The following is a 7,238-nucleotide window of genomic DNA, read 5'->3' on the forward strand; positions in this document are numbered from 1 at the left end:
TCCATTTTGTCTACACATGTCCTTTGCCATCTCAAACTTACAGATCACTTTACACAGGAAGTAGCATTGCCTTCTGTTTTCCCCTTTTTTTGAGAGAGATTTCCTTAAATCTGTATCTTTCTTTCTTTTCTCTAACTTTGTTCTGAATACACTTTAGAATCTTACCTTGTAGCTGTCAACTAATATGTCTCGCCACTGCTTCCAATGTGTCAGTTGTTACCAGTCACAGTTTATCCCTACGTCACAATAATCAATTGGAAAACTGTCTGCTTTTCCCTTGGGGCACATTAGATTTCTCCCAGAAAAGAATTGTTCAACATCAACAACCTTAAGAATCCTGTAAATATGCAAAACCAATAGCAATGTAGTTGTAATGCATGTTTGTTATGCTGTGCTGAAAAATCAGGTAGGGAGAGGCACTACCATCCAGCTATTGTGGAAGTAACAGAGAAAACCAGAGTGTTAACAGCTGGTTGAGCCTAGCTTTAGTTTGTTGATTGTTACTGAGGATCAACTGACTTGAAATACTTACAGTGAAGTAGCATATCTAACATGCAGGAAGTAACCCTTCCACTGCTCCACTGCCTCATTTGTCTGTCTGTTTCTCTTCTCTTTCTTCCATTTCTCACCTGTTTTAAAAACAATTTTTAACAAAACCAAACCAATCTGAGAGATGGCCAAAGAGGATGAAATGTTTTTGCAAAGCCTAAATTATCTACTGATGAAATACTGAGAAAAGTTCTTGCTGTAATCAGCTGAACATGTATTAATGACAGTAAAGAAATCATAAGAACATAAGAACTGCCATTTACTGGGTCAGACCATAGGTACATCTGGCCCAGTACCCTGTATCATACAGTAGCAGAGAGTGGATGCTGAAAGGGAGAGTGAACAGGGTATAACCAGGGTTTTTTTTTACTCTTCCTCTCTTACTTACAACTTCCGGTCCTAAGGTCTAGGAAGTTCTTATTAGGAGACTGCAACCATAACTCCCATGCTCAATAGCTAGTGATGCACCTTTCCTTCAGGAATTTGTCCAATCCCTTTTTGAATCTGGCTAAAATGTCAGCTTCCACATCTGGTGGCAACAAATTCCACACTTTAAATACATGCTATGTGAAAATGAACTTCCTTTTGTTTGTTTTACACTTTCTACCTACTAACTTCTTGTTGTGACCCTTGTTCAACATCAGCAATTTTAAGGATCCCATAAATATGCAAGATTCCCTAAATCCCTAGACTCTTAGACACCTAGTATATCCCTATATACTTGTAGCCGGCTTACCTTTTTGGACCTGAATCGAAACTGTACCAGCCAGGTCCAGAGAACTTCGGGGTGAAGCCCCTGAAGAGTATAAGAGGGGAGCATGCTCAGCACGCTGGGGGAGAGACAATGAGGGACAGTGAGGAGAGAGGAGCTCCAGAGACGGCCGTCTTCGGGACCCTGCTTGAGCTTCAGCAGTGCGTGAATCAGTGCACGGGGATCAGGCTCTAGGAGCCGCTTTAGGCAACTTGAGCCTGTGAACCTGGAAAGTGGCTGGGCAGTCAGTGTGCAGATTGGCACATGGAGAGCTGGCTCTGGGAGCAGCTTGCAGCTGCTTGGGCCTCACCCAGTGCACAGGTCGGCGCATGGAGGAGCCACCTGGGAGCAGCTTGCAGCTGCTCAAGTTAGCCTCCACCCTAGGCCGAATGACTGGAGTCCTGCAGTGTGGCTTTGCCTTTAACTAAAAGAGCTCCAGTGCCCAGAGCAGGGCCCAGGAAAGGAAGGAACCCTGGTGTGAGATCGGAGAACCAGAGCCTGTAAGGGTTCGGCTCCCATGAGACAGAGAGAGCTCTGGGCTGCCCAGTGTGTGGCGCCAGGCCATTGAGGAGTGCTAAAGGCGCTGCTGGAGAGAGGCTCTAGTGGGATCGGCCTCCAGGGGATGAGCCTTGGTTGCTTCAAAGAGGAAGCGTGAGTTGCTGGAGAAGCGGGCCCCACCGGGGAGGCGGGCATGGGATAGGAGAGTCTGCTGCCTCCACCCTCCATTGTGACAGAGGCGTGTCCACATCCCAGGGCCCTGAAGGGGAGGGGTTCCAGGGAAACTATGGGTATTCTTTAGGGAAGTTTATATGGGTTATATGTTCTTAACGTGTTAATATGTATATTTGTATTGTTACTTGGTAGGTCTAGGAGATACTGTTAACTTATTTGGGTTATATAAGTTGAGTCCTCATATGTGTTTATTGTGTTGTAACCTTAACTATTTTGTTCAATGTATTAATTATTATATATGTTGTAAGTTATATGGTTTATGTGAATTGTGGGATATTATATGTAGTGTCGCATGCTAAGCTTTATTGTAAATATTTCATGTTTTATCTTAAGTATTTCTTATAGTAATAAATTGTATATGGTTAAGTAGTCGGTCTTGGCCTGGCTCTGTAGAGAGGAGAGGGAATTGCTCTAGTAGCCAGCCCCTCCATCAGCACCCTGCCTGACCTCTGTCACTGGTTTTAGAGGACAGGGCAAACCCCACTGGGTGTACCTGGGCTACATACTTTCTCTTCACCATTTAGTATTTTGTAAACATTTATCATGTCTCCCCTCAAGCATCTCTCTTCTAAAGCAGTGTTTAATATTTATAAAACACCTTTCAGATTTCAGGTGGGATTTTGACCATTGAAGAGAGCCCTTAATACTGGAAAAGAGAAGATATATCAGACTCCACTTACATTTCCTGTCTTTGGTCAACACTGTACTTTCAGCATTTGGTAACCATCATTTCTGGTTTTATTAAAGCAAAGGCTTTGTTTTTCACAGCCACGTTGCTATTAGTATTATTGTTTTAAGTATTTATGTCTAGAGGGGCATATACAACAACCTCATGAAAAACTCTTGATTATGGTCGATAACTATGATTTGTGTAATAAGCAATAGCTATAATACAGCAGGTGTTTAATCATGTTCACCTGTTTGATCCCCCACTTAATATTTTATAATGTCACAAATGGTTTAGTTCTAGGGATGATGATGATCATAAATTTACACTTAATAGTCTTGCACCTGGGGATTTCAACACACTTTATAATCATTACAAACCAATGAGTTTTTATGATAGACCTGTGAAGTAAGATGAGGTAACTGAAGTGCAGGGTTTTTGAACAACTTAACTATTTGTCATTTTTTATGATCTACAAGCTAAGTTAATTAATATAAGACTTTTTTTCAACAGCTTTTGTTAAACTTCATATTTTATGTCCTTTCTGATGCAAATTTGCAGATAACAAATTTGTGTTAGGTTTATAGAATCCTCCGTATTTTTTCTCTAATGACGCTTTCTTAACAAACCACAGAGGAAGAAATAATTCCTGTTCACATGTCTATCTTTGGTGACATCTTTTTAAGTCTGTTGGACAGTCTCAGATACCACATCTAGATGAGCAGGGGTGTGTACTTGTAGTAGTACAAATAGTAGCAGCACAAATTTGTGTTGCTACTTTGTGCTGCAGCTCACACCCCTGTATATGCCCTTTGTTGCGAGACGCATTGTCCTGCTGTGGGCAAACTGCCCATGCCCTGTTCCTCCTGGCCTCTCGCAGGACTCCATATTCTGCTGGGGTGAGGTGGCAGGGTGCAGGAGCTGGCTGGGGCACAGGGTGCCTTAGTGCAAGACTAGCCAGCAGGTAGTGTGGTGGAGGGCTGCCTGTTCCCTTGTATCCACACGCTGCAGAGTCCCCCCTCTCTCTGTACTGCGGAGTCCCCACACTGAGGTACAGTGAAATTGGGGAGCAAGCAATCCAGGACTGCCTGCTCCAACGTCTCCATGTGCCACTCCTTGGCTGGCTGGGGCACAGAGTGCTTCAGCATGGGGTCTCTGTAGTTGTCCCAGCATGTGCTATTTTTTTGTGCTTTGCACTGCTTTTTTCCCTTTTTTTGCTTTTGGAAAACCCAGTAACAAAATTAGCCAATTAGCAGCGCCACACACAGTTTAACATGCAACATGTGCAGCTTGTGATACCACACAAGTTTGTGGAGTCACAAATTGCAAGTGCCTGCATGTGTGGACCTGGCCAGAGAGAGCAATCATACCAACACATGGAAAAGGATAAGGGAAGGGTCATCAAAGCATCACTCTGAGCAGATCAACCTTCAAGACAGGTACATACGTTCTAGGCTTGGAGGTACTCTGCCAAAAGCACTTTTTTGCCTTTGCCCCATAATGGCAACCTGCTCTCAGAATGCATTTCCCTATACACATTACATCATATTTGGACATTAGCAAATCATTTGATAGAAAGCTTCATAAAATTTTACTTGAAAAGTGAATCCAAATAGTCTTGGACAGAAGCACATTCATGTAATAGATTAAAAAATACCTAAAGGACTGGGGACCAAAGACAGCATGGTGTGACAATGTATCCAGCTCTTGGTGGGTAACAAACAGAGGATGGGATAGAAGCAGGTTCTAAAAGCATCTGGTACATGAATTAAATGAACAGATGACACTATCTTGGCAAATCTTGAATTCATTACAGCGGACAGGAGCAACAAAAAGAAAAAGGAAGGTGGGGCATTTCAATATAGAGACAGAAAATAAAATTAGATTCATTATGGAAATATACAAACTAATACACTGAAGAAAGGTAATCCCAAACACAGATTTTCAGCAGAGTAGAAAAAGGTACAAAAGGCTTAGTTTACAGTAAACAGGACCTGGAAATGCATATAAAAGAATTGTGATAAGAGGTGATGATCTTTTAAAGGCTATATTGCTCTGTGCAGGGGAAGATGGGTAGCTTTTGGTACTCATACAACATACAGCTATGATTTAAAACAAAAATCTCTGAACCCTATTGGTTATGTGCAATACAAGATCAAAATTAAGTAGCAGACATGTCCTAAAGTAGTTCTGAGAAGGCATGGGAAAGAATGTTGAAGAAATAAGAGGTCCATACAGTGATTTACATTACATATTTCAATGTGACAAACCCATTGAAACCAAAATGGAAATACTTTGGAAAATGATATTTGTATATGTTTTCTTTCTTTTGACTGTAGGCTGCTACTCTTTGCTTGCTGTTGTCACAGCTTACAACTTATTTGTCCCACATTGAATAGGGTGCTACTATGACTCTGTCTGTATGGCAAGGTAAAATGGCATAGATTATATAATAGTACATATGATTCCAGATGTTGAAGTAGCAAAAATAAGTTAGCTAGCTGGAGGGTCAAAACCCAATCCTACTATTAAGGAGATGATCAACTCAACAGTTTAGTTAAATGATACAGGGCAGTAGGGATATTTGCAAGTATTTGAAAGGTGTATAAGCCAAAGAGAGAAAAATAATTGTTTTTCAAGATGCTTGGGTTATGAGGAAGAACAAAACTGAGCACCAGAAAATTCAGGCTGAAGATCAGGAAAAATAAGCAAGTACAAAAGTATGTGAGATCCTAGAAGCAGTCACCAAGTGGAAAAATGAAAACAGCCACCTGAGTCATTTATAATTGAAGTGGACAAAGTGTTGGCTTTAGGCCACAATTATTTATTAATATAGAGATGGACAAGTTAGTATAACTTTCTCATCTATAGTTCATATTAGTTCTATTTTAATTTGGATTAAAAAGACACAGGCAATAAGTGTATATCACCCTATCATTTCTCGTCTATGCTCTGTTATAAATATGTGCAAAATCTCATATTTATCTTCATTTTATGTAAAGTACACTTGACTGTTTACATCAATCAGTGATGATTACATTCCATTTGTTGGCTCTTTATGTTTTTGGTGAGTGTTCAATGTATGTCTTGAATATCATTGGCTGAAAACTGGAAAAATAATTTAAGAGAAAAAATTAACATTTAAAATTGTTTTAATTTCATAGATTCAGAAATGATTTTTTTACTGAAAATTTTGCATGAAATGTTAAAATAAAAAAACTATTAGATTTTAAATAGATTATCTTTAAAATATCCTGATTATTGTTTCCTCACTTTTTACCATTCTCTCTGTCTGGCTCTTTTTCTTCTTCTCAAGCTAAATGGGCTAGGAACAAGTAGGAAAGATATAAGAAATGAAAGAAAAATGGAAAAAGTTAAACAAACAAAAAATAGAAATGTTTGTAAACTGTTTTTAGTGAAGTTTGCCAATTTCATTTGTAAAGGAAGTAAAAATTGTTACTTTTTTTTGGTCAGCTCTAATGTTAATTATGTATTGTTCATTCTGTTCTAGTCTACTTCACCCCTTGTGGCTCAATCAGACATATAATTACATTCACACAGAATGTTAATTTGATATATCATAATGTCTTGAATGTTCTTCATAAGTATTTTAGCTAAAAATCTATGCTAGTTCAAGAAGCAGAGATATATAATCATCATCATAATTATAGCTTCAGATTGCTATATCACTTTTCAGCGGAAGAGGTCAAAATCTTTATAGAAATCAATTAATTTAGGTGCATAATGTCTCTGAGGAGGTAAGTGATAGATTAGTACAAATCTTGTTATGTATATGAGAAAAAAAAGGTGAGGGCAGAAGATGCAGGCAAGGTGAGGCCAAAAGGGCCAGAGTCTGAGCCCAGCAGGGGAAAAAAAGGTGGCCTGAGGCTGAAGGCCAAAGCCTGAGGTTGTGGGATCTCCATCCTTGGATTTTTTTAAGACCTGGGTAGACAAAGCCTTGGCTGGGATGATATAGTTGCGGGTGGTCATGCTTTGAGCAGGGGGCTGGACTAGATGACCTCCTGAGATCCCTTCCAACCCTAGTTTTCTATGATACTATGAACAGAGGCATCCTGAGGCTGAGTGTGCTAGAGTCTGAAACCAAGAGGGACAAGGTTGGGGCCAGGGATCCCAGAGCCTAAAAAGGGTGAGACCAGGGTCAGGGGTCCCAGAGCCCAAGAAGGATGACAATGGGGTTGGAGCCCAGAAGCTGAGACCCAGAACTGTGGATCTAGCTGAGGAACGTACGACCAGGGAAAAGGGGCCAAAACCAGGAAGGCTGGAGCCCCAACAAAGGTTTGGAGGTTTGAAAGGGCCAAGCATTGTGGTGAGACTGGGTGGCCCCTCTGAAATGAGATCATATACCACCTGTGAGGCCTGGATGTGGCTATGGGTGTGCCCCAGTGTCATAGGTGACTTCCTCCTTGTTAGTCACATGGAAGTCAGTGGTCCAGTCCAGGGCACATGGCACATGCAATGTGCAGTAGGTGGCCCCCTCAGGGATTCATAGATTCATAGATTCATAGATTCATAGATTAA

The 7,238-nt window shown here is 40.7% G+C and overlaps 1 long non-coding RNA gene across 1 annotated transcript in view; it reads left to right on the top strand.

Annotated features, from left to right (window-relative positions):
* The window catches only part of LOC109287095, a 37,056-nt gene extending 31,404 nt beyond the window's left edge, over positions 1–5,652 (top strand). The window contains exon 3 of the long non-coding RNA XR_002094765.1: positions 5,039–5,652. This is a non-coding gene — a long non-coding RNA (uncharacterized LOC109287095). The remainder of the gene's footprint in view (positions 1–5,038) is intronic.
* Positions 5,653–7,238: the final 1,586 nt, after the last annotated feature.

The sequence above is a fragment of the Gavialis gangeticus genome, unplaced genomic scaffold (genome assembly GCF_001723915.1).
Source record: "Gavialis gangeticus isolate Ggan-Ray unplaced genomic scaffold, GavGan_comp1, whole genome shotgun sequence".
Taxonomy (NCBI): domain Eukaryota; kingdom Metazoa; phylum Chordata; order Crocodylia; family Gavialidae; genus Gavialis; species Gavialis gangeticus.